Source organism: Malaclemys terrapin, chromosome 1 (assembly GCF_027887155.1).
Source record: "Malaclemys terrapin pileata isolate rMalTer1 chromosome 1, rMalTer1.hap1, whole genome shotgun sequence".
Taxonomy (NCBI): domain Eukaryota; kingdom Metazoa; phylum Chordata; order Testudines; family Emydidae; genus Malaclemys; species Malaclemys terrapin.
The window spans coordinates 334597936-334612836 of record NC_071505.1 but is presented as its reverse complement, the minus strand read 5'-3'; positions in this window follow the sequence as shown (position 1 = coordinate 334612836).

Genomic DNA, 14901 nt, shown 5'->3' with positions numbered 1-14901 from the left:
TTCAATTTTTAAAATCCAGTGCTGAGGGTGCCTCTCCCATAAATTAAAAATCACAGCATAAACAAGAGGGCTGCCCCTATCAATCTCAGACCACTCCTTCCTTCACAGCATTTGCAATATGGGGGAAAAAATGGGCCGGGGAACATGCCTGCCTGGAAGTTGACCAAAGCTGGGGTCTGCCAGACCAAGGAGTGGACAGCAAGTTCTGAACTCAAGGAGTCCTCAGAGATAAACGTGTTCAACCTTTTTATTTATGTTGCATCTGAACTGCTTTAATGAATAGTAGTAGAAAGAGAAAACTGTTGGTATCAAAGGATGAAATTCACCCCCTTGCAATAGGCTATGAACTACTTGGGTCCTGTTTAAGCATCTGTATACTGTGTGTGTGTGTGTGTGTGTGTGTGTGTGTGTATACACATTTCTCTCTCACACATGCGCACACACATTTTAGGAAAGTAATACACAGAAGTTATATATAATATGTACACACACACACACACAAATGTACTTAATACGATCACTTTTAGGGTTCAAAATTAACTCATGTTTAATTAAACACGAAAGCAGGTACAGCAGAAGAAGTGTTTTGTCTTGTTTCTCTTGCATACCAATCAGCCAGAAATGCATCATTTTCATATGCATTTTATCAATCTTTTGAAAGGTGACTGGAAGGGTGGGGCAGCCCTTCTTCAGGGAAAAAGTGTATTTTATTACCAGCGTCTCTGTCCAATACATAAAAAGCAATTTTTACATAGACACGGGGCACCATAATGAATATCCACTAAAATAAAATTGTGGTGTAAAGTGTACAAGCAAATATGCGGAGAAGCTCTGCGTGGGTGGAGACCAGCCAGGAGCAAATCACAAAGGGAAACAAAACACCCCACGATCCTCATATGAAGTACTTGTGCGGAGTTGCCAGTTGAATCCGTACTCTTATGAACAGACGAAGAACTGCCACTGTGTCAAACTCCCTGCAGCTACAAAAAGCTGATGGCATGAAAAGGTACTGAGTGCGCCCAGTGTCGATTCCCACAACCTCAGCTCATTATTCTGCCAATCAGTCAGACCCAATTTACAATCAGTTTTAAGCAACTGCACATCATTTCCCATAATTGGCATGCTGAATCTTTGACAGAACAACAAATTATGGCTGATGCCAATCAATATCACACAGAGCTGGCTGCTAACCCTCTCCCTTTTTATTATCATCATCATGGCGCCTAGGAGCCCAGACACGGATCGGGGACCCCATTGTGCCAGGTGCGGTACAAATACACAACAAAAAGATGGTCCCTGCCCCCAAAAGAGCTTATGATCTAAGTATAAAAACCAAGATGACAGATGGATACTGACCAATGGGGGAGGATAAGGAAACTATGAGACAGTATTGGGGATCACCATTGATGCAAATACCCTCCTACACTATCTGTCTACCAGAACCCCTGGCAGCTTGGTTATCCTCTGAAGGTGAAGTGGAGAGACACCATAGAAGTGTAACCCTTCTGCCAGGTGGAGTCGGCAGTGACACTGGCTGGGTTTAATGTCTAGGGGTTCCTCTTAACAAAACAAAACAGAACCAGCTCAAGCCCCAACCCAGTAATCTGGGAAAACTTACCACCACTCCTGGGCACCTCAAAGAGGCAACACTTCCCTTCTTGCAAGCACTGAGCCTGTGTATAACAAAAGAGAACTTTTATTAATTTGAGAAAACAACACAAGCATATTCAAAAGCATGTGACTATAAACAAACCCGACCCCACAGTGTGTTGGGCAGTGTCATTTGCCTCAGTTTCCCACCTTGAGATGGGATAGTCCAACAAATGAATGTCCCTTTAACACAGCACTCTCCTGTCCCTCTGCTACATCCCACCCACAGTTGGTTGTCCTTGGTTAGCAAAGACCCAGAGTTCAGAAGTGTATTCATGGGGGTTCACCTCCCCCACCCCAGTGGTGGGCATTTAGCAATGCCTCCGCTGCCACCTCTGCAGCTGTCTCACAGATGCTACTGTTTCTCTGCCACCACTAGCCACTGTCTTTCTGCTGCTACTAGCCACCACTGCTTGCTGCTCCTGCAATGTCAGGTTTTCAGGTTCCACCACATAACCCAGCTCTTAGTGATTTCAATTCGTTGTGATTTCAGCAGGTAATGGGGAACCTCCCAGCCAATGAAGTCTCTGTGTTGTCTTTCACTGTCCCCATACCAGGTCTAAGGCTTGGCACCTAGACCTGCTCAGCCACACTATCAGTTCTAGGAATCACCAATCAGAAACAAGGACTCTCAGTTGAGTCCACTGAGCTCTATCAATAAATGTTGAAGAGGAGCAGGTCAAATAGCATCTAGGACTCATCGGGCAGAGTCTACACCACGCAAACAGAGAGCATTGCAGGGCACTTAGAAGGGGAAAGAAACTTCTAGAGAAGTGGTTCTCAAACTAGGGCCACCGCTTGTTCAGGGAAAGCCCCTGGCGGGCCGGGCTGGCTTGTTTACCTGCCACGTCTGCAGGTTCGGCAGATCACGGCTCCCACTGGCCGCAGTTTACCGCTCCAGGCCAATGGGGGCTGCAGGAAGGGTGGCCAGCACGTCCCTCAGACCGCGCCACTTCCTGCAGCCCCCATTGGCCTGGAGCGGCAAACGCTCCCAGTGGGAGCCGCGATCGGCTGAACCTGTGGATGCGGCAGGCAAACAAACCGGCCCGGCCCGCTAGGGACTTTCCTAGAACAAGCGGCGGCCCTAGTTTGAGAACCACTGCTCTAGAGGAGGGAGTGTGCTTGTTACAGGGCATACTTGGCAGCTGTCTTGGAAGTTGCGCAGAGAGTTTCCATTAAGGACAAGCAGTCTAGCAGGTCCCATGCCTCCACCATGCACCATCTGACAGCTAAGCCACTCAGAGCTCAGTGGGGGAAAAGTTATAAATATGGGATGTTGGAGATGACCCTGTGGATTCAGTGACTGGACAGCGCAGGACCAAGATGTGTCTGCTGTGAGAGGCGTGTCCCAGAGCTTGTGACACTTTGGTTCCACACTACAGACTCCCTATTTCTCTGGATGCTGAGGAGACAGATAGCTATTGACTCCAGGACTGGACTTGTTGCTGGCTGGGAGGATCTTCAGACTGCTTTGCTGAGGAGATTTTGAGAAGTTTGGAGAGGAACTGTGGGACTGTCATTCTCCTCTGACTCTGAGGAGTCCAGGTGACAAACATACACTTCTGATGCCCCACTGCAGAGACTGAGAAGTCATCTCGGTCAAACGATCAGAGGGAGTGTGTACATATGTGTGTGCACTAAGATATCCCTTTCACTAAAACTTATGTAACAACAACAACAAATTGGGGAAACCTGCGTAGGAAATCACAAATAGTGACTGAATAATAGTTGCTTAATAAAAGTGTTTAGCATTGTTCCAAATGCTGGTTACAGATGTCATATAGTTATTCTTTAAAAATGTGTATGGCACTCTCTCCCCATGGCTTAACTCTGTGCAATACGCCTTTAAAAAAATCCTGAAAGACCTGAGCTCTGGCCTGTGCTTCAGCAGAGAAGTAGGTGGAAGTGCAGTAAAAAGGGAGAGTTAATTATACATAATATTACTGCAGCACTCCCCATCCTTGTACCTAATCAAGCTCCACCGCGTTGAATAGGCCCAGACATTAAATATCTGCACTGGGCCAGCTTGCTTTTCACTGCAGAAGGAATTGGGCAGAAGCAAAATATACGGATAGCTAGTCCAAGAATTCCACCAGCTTACAGAAGTAGATGCTGATGATTTGCTGAATGCTCTAACAAGTGCTGAGCAATATATACTAACGTGTGTTTCTGCTACTGCAGGTAGAATATCTTCAATGGCTACCTAGGGTAGAGTGCTGTGGAGTCCCTGCTGTAGTACACAAGTCAAAACATGAGGCACTAAATTGTGGAATGACATTGTGAGGACTGGCTGAATGGGCTTCCCATATACACCAGGAAAAAAGTGTTGCACACTGTGCTGATTCAGCCAGACCTGAGCCAAAGACCTCTTCCCAGGCATAACAAGAAATCAATACTCTTGTAGAGTACCCGGGACAGCTGTTTTCTGTGATACAGGTGCTCCAAGCTGAAGATGTTCCAGCTAGATGTCTGTTGTAATGCCCTGTTCCCCTACAGTTGAGAAGGCCTCAGACTTTCCCTCAACTTCACTTATATATCTGGGATGTTCAAAAAAGAAGCATCAGTGAGTCCATCCTTGCCATAGGACACAGGCAACAGCAACAGCAGCTGTGCCTGTGGTCAATAAGACATTTGTCGAACAGAATGTTAAACTGCTTTCCTTTACATTCATTATGCAGTTGACTGATTAAGATGTTTTAGTGTAATTGTCTTGCTTGTTGAAGAGTTCTTTCTTGTCTTCACATTTAAGATAATTTCTCTGACAACCATATGGACAGGATTTGTTTGAACAAAAATCCTTATATAGTGAAATGCTTTTTTGAAACAGCAAGGGTTTTTTTTTTTTGGGGGGGGGGGGTGAAGAGGCAGGTGAAAAAATACCATTTTAGTTACTGCTGATGTGTCATCAGTTTGATCACAGAGATAAACCTGTATTTTGTTTTATAACAACGGTTACGAGTTGTCCTTTGTCAACACGATTGACAGTGGGGACTAACACTCACAGGTCTCTTTTCCTGTCTCTGATACTGCCCTGTGGTATGACCTTGGGCAAATCAGCTGACATTTCTGTGCCTCAGCTTCTCATCAATAGAATAGAAATACTGCCGCCAACATCACAGGGATGTCATACGAAGCTAAATTCATTAATATGGGCTCGGAGATGCTGTGATGGGGGTGCCTACCCCACACTGGCATAGAAGGGGTTAATCATGCCCTGTGCTGAAAGAAGCGATGGGGGGAATCCTCAGAGTATCCCAGAGAGGCTGCACGAAGCACAGCCAACCAGGGAGGAGTTGCAGGGAGCAACCAACCTGGATCCAGCAGGCTCAGATAAAAGGGAGCTGCAGGGCAGAGTAAGATCAGTTGCTGCGGGGATCCCAGGGAGTAAGGACTGCATCCCTGGAGGGCTGAGAGAACTGTAAGACCTTTGGACAAAGCAGTGGCAGGCTGCTCAGAGGTTCCTGAGGTGAGGGCGAAGAAGGTGCTGGGGCCATGGGGAAGTCGCCCAGGGAAACAGAGCAGCATTGACAGAGGTTACAGAGGACCAGCAGGAGGGTGCTATTTACAGGGTCCCTTAGTTGGGGTCCAGAGTAGGGGGCAGGCCCGAGGGCCCCCACTTGCCACTGGGGAAGTGGCTGGTCTGTTGGACAGAGATATCCCTCCAGAAGGGGAAAACACAGATGCCAACCTAGCCAGAGGGCTGAGTCACAAAGAGGGCTCCTGCAGTTCTGGGAGCTGAGAGAGGAGCCGTAGGCGGGAGCAGAGACAAAAGTGCTGGTGTGCAGACTGCAGATGTGGGCATTGGCCTCAAGCTAACCCCAGTACGACCAGGAGGAGGCACCAGTCTGGCGATGGGGGCTGTACCCCGTGACAGATGCACAGATTTATGGTACGATTTCAAAATTTTATTTTTGTTTCTCAAGTGTATCATTGTAGTAGGCCAAATTACCTTTGAAGTCAGTTGAACTCAATGGAATTTCCCCAGCAGAGAGTCTGGCCCTATGTTAAATATAAGAAGTAGCCTAAAAAGAGAAGTGTATTTTTAAGCAGTACATCTTTGCAGGGATATTTTTTAATGCTGTTCTTTTCTTGCTTGAAACAATGATGGAAAAAGGAAAGGGGAAGGAGGCAGTTTTGTTTTGCAGGCCAAGTCTCCTGGTCCTCATTTGCAAGAAATACTGGTTTCCAAGTATCTACTTCCAGGGTGGATTTCATGTGGCATGTTTTGCACAGTTCTCTATCATGCATACAGAATACAGACTGCTGGCCTGGCCATCTCAAAACAAGAACTCCACCGCCAGTATAAGACAAGTATTAAAAATACATATGTTTAAACTGTGGTTTTCCAAAGATTACATCTTCCACATTTCCAGCTTGCCATGACCAATCACACCCATATAAGGTCGCGGTCAGTTATATCAGTTATGTGGCACCATGTGCATGCATAATTACCAATTACAGCAAAAATCTGATCATTAGTGTACAATCCTGCATCCTAGCAGATGCTCCAGAAGAAGGTGAAAGCTCCCTATAAAGACACCTGATTGCACAAAACTGTAATAGAGGAGGTCATTTTTCCTGACTCTAGGTAATGATCCCTTTATTCCTGGGAAAGTATAATGAACCAATGAGTCTTATACATTACTCTACCTAGTCTAACTGCAGATACCAGTCACATTAAACATTTACATGGTGGTCGATGCTCTAGTCAAGACAGCAAAACAATTTCATGTTAACCCCTTTATATCATACTTCTAATTTTTTGAAATATATATTGTTTGGCTGAAATTCTAGATGGTTGATCTAAGTGCATTACTTTCTCTGGAAGGCTTAAGTAAAAAGACCATGCTAATGTCTGAGTGCCATTGTTCAAGATCATTGAATCCATCTGCTACTGGGCATTCGGTATCAACAGATACTACTACTGTTGGAAAGCATATCTAAAATTTGTTACAGGCACTAGGAATAGTTCACATGCAGACAATTTCCATACTCCTTCTGAACTGGAATCACATTGGATTCATACATTTTAGGCTGCTGAGTAGAGAAAAGGATCCCAAATGTGAAATCTGACATTACCATGCATTGTCACTAAAAGGCCAGTCTTTCCTATCACAATTAAATTATTCAATTGCCGTTATCTGTGTATTAGAAGATATGAGGCACCCTGTCCGGACCAAAAAAAGGCAGTCGTGCAATGCTTTAGAACAAACTGTAAAGGAAAGAATCATTAATTTAATGGAGGTAAACAGTAAAGGTGATGTAATAAAATATGGGTTTACCAAAGGGAGATAAATGCCAGACTAGCCTTATTTATTTCTTTGAGGAAGATCTGATTTTTCAGATAAGTGAATTCAGTAAATCTAATATACCTGGACTTCAATAAAGCATTTGAAATGGTTCCACATCAATATTTTTATTAATGACCTTAACAATAAAAAAGCAGGAGTGTGATAATGAAATTTGATGATAAAAATAAATGAAATGTCTGGTATAGAATTGTGTCTAACTTTTGTTAATAGAGCTTTTAATCTGCAGATCTTAAAGTATTTAAATAAGAAGGTCAGTATCATTATTCCCATTTTACTGATGGGGAAACTGATTCAAATTTGGGAGACATCTTTCAATGCAAAGCAGGATCGGAATCTGATACAGGAAGATCCAGATGACCTTGAAGACCGGAGTGAGAGAAATGGGATGAAATTCAATAGTACAAGGTCATACATTTAGGGTCTAGTACTAAGAATTTCTGCTACAAGCAGGGGGTTCATCAATTGGAAACAACAGAGGAGGAGAGGGACCTGGATTTGTGGATTGATCAGAGGATGACTATGAGCCACCAATGTGATGTAGCTGTGAAAAAGACATATGCGACTCTAGAATATATCAGGTGAGGCATTTCCAGCAGAGAAAGAGAAGTATTCATGCCATTGTACAAGGCACTGGTAAGACCTCATTTGAAATACTATGTACAATCCTGGTCACCCTGTTCAAGAAAGATAAATTCAAATTGCACCAGGGCAGAGAAGAGGTCCTAGGATGATGAGGGTCTATTTTATGAGAGGAAACTGGGAAAGCTTGGCTCTTAGTTTAGCAAAACGAAAGCTGAGAGGAAATAGGATTGCTGGCTATAAATGCATCAAGGGGTAAGCCCCAGGGAGGGTGAATATCTATTTCAATCCACCTAGAGAGGACAGCTGTCACACCACTGCGGGAGGAGGGTTCGCCTTTGTCACAAGGAGGACACTGGCTGCGGGTTACTTCTGGAGGCAGGCAGTGCTCCGCCCTTGCTCCCGACCCACCGACCGTAGTGATGAAGAATTATTATGCTGCCCTGGCAATGAGGCATGAAGAATCACTCCCAAAGGTGGAGGAGGAGAAGTTCTGTAACCCCAAAGCTAGGAGAATCATGGCCACCACTCCCAAGAGGAAAAGGAGAGTAGTGGTGGTTGGTGATCCCTTCTGAGGGGAGTGAAGGCACCCATCAGTCAGCTTGACATGGCATTCCGGGAGGTATGCTGCCTGACAGGGGCCCATATCTGAGACTTACAGAGGGATTGTTGAAGATCATCCAGCCCTCTGACTGCAACCCCATGCTGCTCAGCCACTGAAGATACTGCGAGATATGACCTGTAGCAGAGTAGACTTGACTGCTGGGCTCTGGAGTAAGAAAGAAGGCGCTGAGGGCACAGGTGTTGTTCTCTTCAATCCAGCCGGTCCAGGGTAGGTGCCCCGGCAGAGACAGATACATCCTGGAGGTGAGTGCATAGCTGCACAGACGGTGTCGCCAGGAGGGCTTCGGCTTCCTTGACCACAGGATGCTGTTCTGGGAAGGACTACTAAGCAGAGATGGGGTCAATCTATTGAGGAAGGGGAAGAGCATATTTGGATGCAGACTGGCTAACCTAGTGAGGAGGGCTTTAAACTAAGTTAGATGGGGGGAAGGAGACAAAAGGCCACAGGTAAGTCAAAAAAATGGAGACCTGGGAGAAGGTCATAATTTGGGGGGAGCATGGGCAATTACAGCAGGAACAAAGGAGAGACAAGAGGGAACATAGAGGGGAAATCAAATCAGTATCTTAGAGGTCTGTATGCTAGTATGAGAAGTATGGGGAATAACCAGGAAGAACTAGAATTACGAGTAAACACAACTATGACATAGTTGACATCACAAAGACTTGGTGGGATAATACACAAGATTGGGATATTGGTAAAGAAGGGTACAGCTTGCTCAGGAAAGACAGGCAGGGAAAAAAGGAAGGAGGTGTTGCCTTGTATATAAAAGATATATGTACTTGCACTGAGGCTGAGACAGAAATAGGAGACAGACTTGTTTAAAGTTTCTGGGTAAGGATAAGAGGGGTAAAAACCATGGGTGATGTAATGGCAGGGGTCTACTATAGACTACCTAAACAGGAAGAATAGGTGGATGGGGCTTTTTTTTAAAACAACTAAATCATCCAAAGCACAGGATTTGGTGCTACCCAGACATCTCTTGGGAAAATAATATAGCAGCGTTTGGAATGCACTGGAGACATTTTTTTTATTTCAGAAGATGAAGAAAGCAACTAGGGGAGAAGCTGTTCTAGATTTGATTTTGACAAATAGGGAGGAATTGGTTGAGTATTTGAAAGTCTAAGGCAGTTTGGGTGAAAGTGATCATGAAATTATAAGAGTTCATGATTCTAAGGAATGGTAGGAGGGAGAACAGCAAAATAAATATAATGGATTTCTCAAAGACAGACTTTAGCAAATTCAGAGAGTTGTTAGGTAGGATCCTATGGGAAGCAAGTCTAAGGGGAAAATCCATTCGAAAAAGTTAGCAATTTTTCAAAGTGACATTATTAAGGGCGCAAGAGCAAACTATTCCACTGAGTAGGAAAGATAGAAAGTATGACAAGAGACTAGTCTGGCTTAAACCAGGAGATCTTCAATGACCTGAAACTCAAAAAAGAGTCCTACAAAAAGTGGAAACTAGGTCAAATTACAAAGAATGAATATAAACAAACACAAGACACTAGCTAGAGACATAAAGGGTGGAGACTAAAACATTCTACCAATACATTAGAAGCAAGAAGAAGATCAAGGACAGGTTAGGCCCATTTTTCAATGACGGGGGTGGGGAAGACAATAACAGAAAATGTGGAAATGGCAGAAGTGTTAAATGTCTTTTTTTTTGTTTCAGTTTTCACCTAAAAGGTTAGTAGTGATTGGACATTTAACGAAGTGAATGCCAGTGAAAATGAGGTAAGATCTGAGGCTAAAATAGGGAAATAACGAGTTAAAAATTACTTAGACAAGTTAGAAGTCCTCAAGTCACTAGGACCTTGTGAAATGCATCCTACAATACTCAAGGAGATGACTGAGGAGATATCTGAGCCATTAGTGACTACCTTAAAAAAACTCATGGAAGAAGGGAGAGATTCCAGAGGATTGGAAGAAGACAAATATAGTGCGAGTTTATTAAAAAAAGGAGAATAAGGACAACCCGGGGAATTACATACCAGTTATCTTAACTTCAGTACCCAGAAAGATAATGGAGCAAATAATCAAGCAATCAATTTGTAAACACCTAGACGTTAATAAGGTGATAAGTAACAGTCAGGTTGTATTTGTCCAGAACAAATCGTGTCAAACAAACCTAATAGCTTTCTTTGATAGGGTAACAAGCCTTGTGGAGGGGGGGTGGGGTGGAGGGTGGAAGCAATAAATGTGGTATATATTGACTTTAGTAAGGCTTTTGATATTGTCTCACATGACCTTCTCATAAACAAACTAGAGAAATATAGGCTACATGGAACTACTATAAGGTGAGTGTATAACTGGCAGGATAACCATTCGCAGAGAGTAGTAATCAGTGGTTCACAGTCAAGCTGGAAGGGCATATTGAGTGTGGTCCAGCAGGGATTTGTCCCAGGGCTCTGAGGTGCCTACGATCAGTCGCTCAGCCATTTCCCTTCCATTTAGGGGGCCTCAGGCACTGGTGCGCCTCAGTCCTTCCTATTCTCTGCCTGTGGCACACAATAGACTAGTCTCCTGTGGGCTGTAATAATTCAATTAATTTAAGTTGTTGGATTTCTTGTGTTGGGTGGTGTTGGTGGCCTATGCTATACAGGAGGCCAGGCTAGATGCTCTGGTGGTCCCTTTTGACCTTAAAGTCTATGATTCTATTAAACTATTTCTAGTTACTCGATTTTAGCCAAGAAAGTTGCCAAAGGCGAATGAGAGGAATGATGATCCAATGGTTACAGCAGTATTCTGGGATGCTGGAGACACAGTTTCAATTCCCTGCTCTTCCACAGATTTCCTGTCTGATCTTGGGTAAGTCACTTAGGCCCAGATCTTGAAAGGTATTTAGGTTCCTAACAGCCATTGATGTCAATGGGGATAAAAGCACTTTAAATGCATTAAAGATTGAGCAGCTACCACGGCTACAGAGGCCATTAAATATCTCGGCTTGAGAGAATGCACCTTAGTGGCCAATGCAGACGGTTATGTTTGTTTTGTCTACCTGTTCCAGCTTTTCTTTTAAATCATAAGCTCTTTGGGGCAGAGGCTATCATTTACTATATGTCTGCAGAACGTCTAGAACAGCGGGTTCCCAAAATTGAGTCAGACTTTTGGGCTTCTGCAGTGTAAATGAATAGCAACCAGACTGGAATCTAAGACACCAGACATCTGAAAAAAATAAGAAAAGGAAAATGCAGCAGTCCGGAGTTCAATTATATTCAATTATTACTATTGCAATTTGGCCAGAAATTCAAGGAGAACTGTACCCAAAGTGCAATTATAATATATTTTCCACTGGAATTAGGAAAAGATTTTTCTACTGACAATTCACCTAGTGGGAGATGAATCACTTAAAAAAAAAGCAAAACCAAAAAATATCCTTTGCAGATAAATGAATAAACAGAAAAAATGCTAGAAATGAATTAGCAAGAAATTAAACTAGTTACAGAATGAAACATTAATAGGAATCAATATGTGGTTTAAAAAAAATGTTGGAAAGACCCAAATAATTACAACAATTAATGATGTTATCTTAAAGGAAAGTAGAAAGGTCAACTAATTAAATTGTCTTAATGTGAACAATAATGACTAAAAGCTACACCGCTTTCAAATGCACTAGAAAACAGCACAGACAACTACTAGGGAGTAAGTTACTCAATGCCAAGAAAATTTAAACTTAACTCCCCCCCATATAAATTAACATTACTTGAAGGCACTTAATGTAAACCCTTAACAAAGCAAATTACCTATAAAATGAAAATGGATCATTTACTTGGCTCACGAGCGATTTTCAGGTCCAAATATGTTGTGAAAAGATTGTATCCTAATTCACACAGTGCACTGGCAATTACCAGAGACATAAGACATATTGATTTGCAGGAGGAAAATAGTGCATACTCCCTAGTGGAAAAAACAACTTCCTTTATTCTTGGGGCCACTCTTTTAACTCCGCTACGGAGTAATAAAAGAGAAGGAAATGTAATTACTTCTAAACGAGGTTTTTGCTTTCCAGGCTCAAGCCTTCTTTTGATATTCATCCATGTACATGACGTCCTGCCACCTCACCTAACATTATTTTTAGGGGATTAATGTATTCCTGCAAATTCAGGCTTAACTTGTGTGAAAATAAAAAAATGCCAGCATGAGTGTTTCTAATGCCTCGAGTTGGTGTAATCTCTGTCGCTGTTCAATTATATTCCACCAAAGGACTCTGCTGTGTTCATTACAGGAGCAATGGCATGAGACCTGGAAAAACTCTGTAGTGTAAACTGAGTTTTCTGAGCACCTTTATCCCTCCTGCAACTTTTTCCCCAGGGGAGGGCCTGGCCTGAACCTTATGACTGACTGCGTGACTTGTGCTATTTATTACACTAGATATCTTCCTTCAGCCAATTGTTACCAAAATATTTCAGGAAAGGGGTAACATTCTTCATAGAATATCCTAGAATATCAGGGTTGGAAGGGACCTCAGGAGGTCCTCTAGTCCAACCCCCAAGATAGGGATTGTGTATAGCTCTGTTTGTATAGTACTGAGCATATTCAGGCCCCAATTCTAAATGAGCACTACCATATTACAAGTAATAAATCAATAATATTGCTATTCTGTGGAAGGAATGTAGCCCTTGCTTGTTTCACTGGGCACGTGCCAGAGGCATCTTTTTTAATTTGTCTTTAAATCTCTTCCACTGGCTAGGGGTTGCGGCACTGCGTAGATCGATTCCGTGGAGCAACACCTCGTCAATTACAACTCGTCAGACACGCGACGTGTGCAGGTGGTTATTTGGCTAGAGGGTTAAAAGCATGTAGGGACTGATGCTGCTCTTTGAAATCTATGACAATGACTGGTGTAGAGCTTTTAATCTGCAGATCTTAAAGAGCTTTAACAAGAAGCTCAGTATCATTGTTTCCATTTTACAGATGGGGAAACTGAGGCATAAAATGGTGAAGTAACTTTTCACAGTCACTGAACAGGCCAGGAACAGAATTATGATTTCCCAGATGTTAATTCAGCCCTGTCTACTGGACCACACTGACCACCCCATGCTCATGAATATGTAGTAATAGTGTGTGAAAATGACACTTTTGCTTGAAATTTGGAAAAATAGTCACTATTCATAGTTGAGAAATACTGCTCTTTCCATAAAATGGTTACTAACCCTTCAGGAACATACACAAATTTCATCTTAAAATCATATTTAAACAACATTTTTGTTAAAAAGATTAAAATTTAAAAAATGTAGGGCCAGACTGGTAAAGGTATTTAGATGCCTAACTCACACTGACTCTAATGGGAGTTAGGCACCTAATTACCTTTAAAATTCTGGCCCGTACTATTTACCAGGCTCTACATTTGAACAAGAAAATACAAAATCTCAGGGCGGTTTTTCTCTTTGCTAAATTGGACCATTTTGGTAAAAAATGTGAAAACTATTAATTAAGATTTTTTTTTTAATACTTCACACAGCCCTAATCATAACACTCTCTCACAGGCTGTAGATATCTGCTATAACTGCCGTGATAAAAGCGGCGCTGGAATGAAGTGTTCAATTATACCACATAACCATTTACATACGAGGGACAAGGAAGGGGAGAGAGTGGTGGTTAATGAATGGTTATTTAAGAGGGTCTTCTTTCTGTGCGAAGACATAGAATTCATCTATATGCTGCAAACCCCTGCCAGCAAGGAGAACAAGAGATTTAAAGACAAATTAAAAAAAGGCCTGTAATTCGTCATTAACAAAAAACACATTCCTTCCCCAGCAGAAGAAAACTCAAGCACGTTTGATGTGATGGAAAATTAAATAGCTTCAGTGACAGTGAGGCAGTATGGCTCAGTTGATAGAGCACTGGATTGGCAGACAGCAGACCTGGATTTTCACTGCCCACTGTGTGATATCTGACAAGTCACTTCACCCCTCTATATTTCCGTTTCCGCCTTTTGTCTGCCTTCTATTTAGGGCCAGATTGTGATTTGTCCTAACTTGTCACCCTGTGTGTCCTAACTGCCCTATGTGGGCATGAAGTGGGCACAAGGGGCCTGACCCCCTATGCTAGCTACCCATACCATGGGTAACGGTGGAACGAAAAGTAATCTCCACAGCAGGGACATAGCCACCGGTGGGCCTGGGTGGGCCGCAGCCCTCCCACTTAGCATCTAGTCCCAGCCAAATCTGAGCAGTGTTGCCACAGTGGCCCAGAGCGTAACTCGGGCACCTCAAATCCAGGACAGAGCTATGCACCTGCTCTTCAGAAAGCTACACTCTGGCAGCTCTGCCTTGCCATTTTCTGAGCCACCCCAGGCGCGTGCACAACCCAGCAGGCAAAGCTTTGTATCTGGGGGCACCAGGACTAGGAAGAGGCCATGGTGTCGGGAAAGAAGCTGAGCTAGCGGGTACTCGGGGGCTGCCTGTTGGCCAGCGGCATGCTCCGCATGGCTCATCCCCTGCCAGCTGGAGGCAGCGGTGAGGGTGGTCTCTCTGCAGTGCAGTGCAACTCCGTACAGAGTCCAGGCCAAGTTGTGCGCACAGGCAAGCCCAAGTTCATGACCCCGCAGCGCAGACAGAGCCAGTCCCGCTCAGGGGGCCGTACAGCCCGTGAGCCCCCAGCTGACGGTCAGCAGCCCATACCCCACAACGAGGCAATGGCTGCCTCTCTTCCTCTGCTGCAGAGTCAGGGCACAGCCAAGGGGATCAGTGCTCCCTGCCCTGGCTAGGCTGCACAGCCAGCCAGCACAGCGGTGGA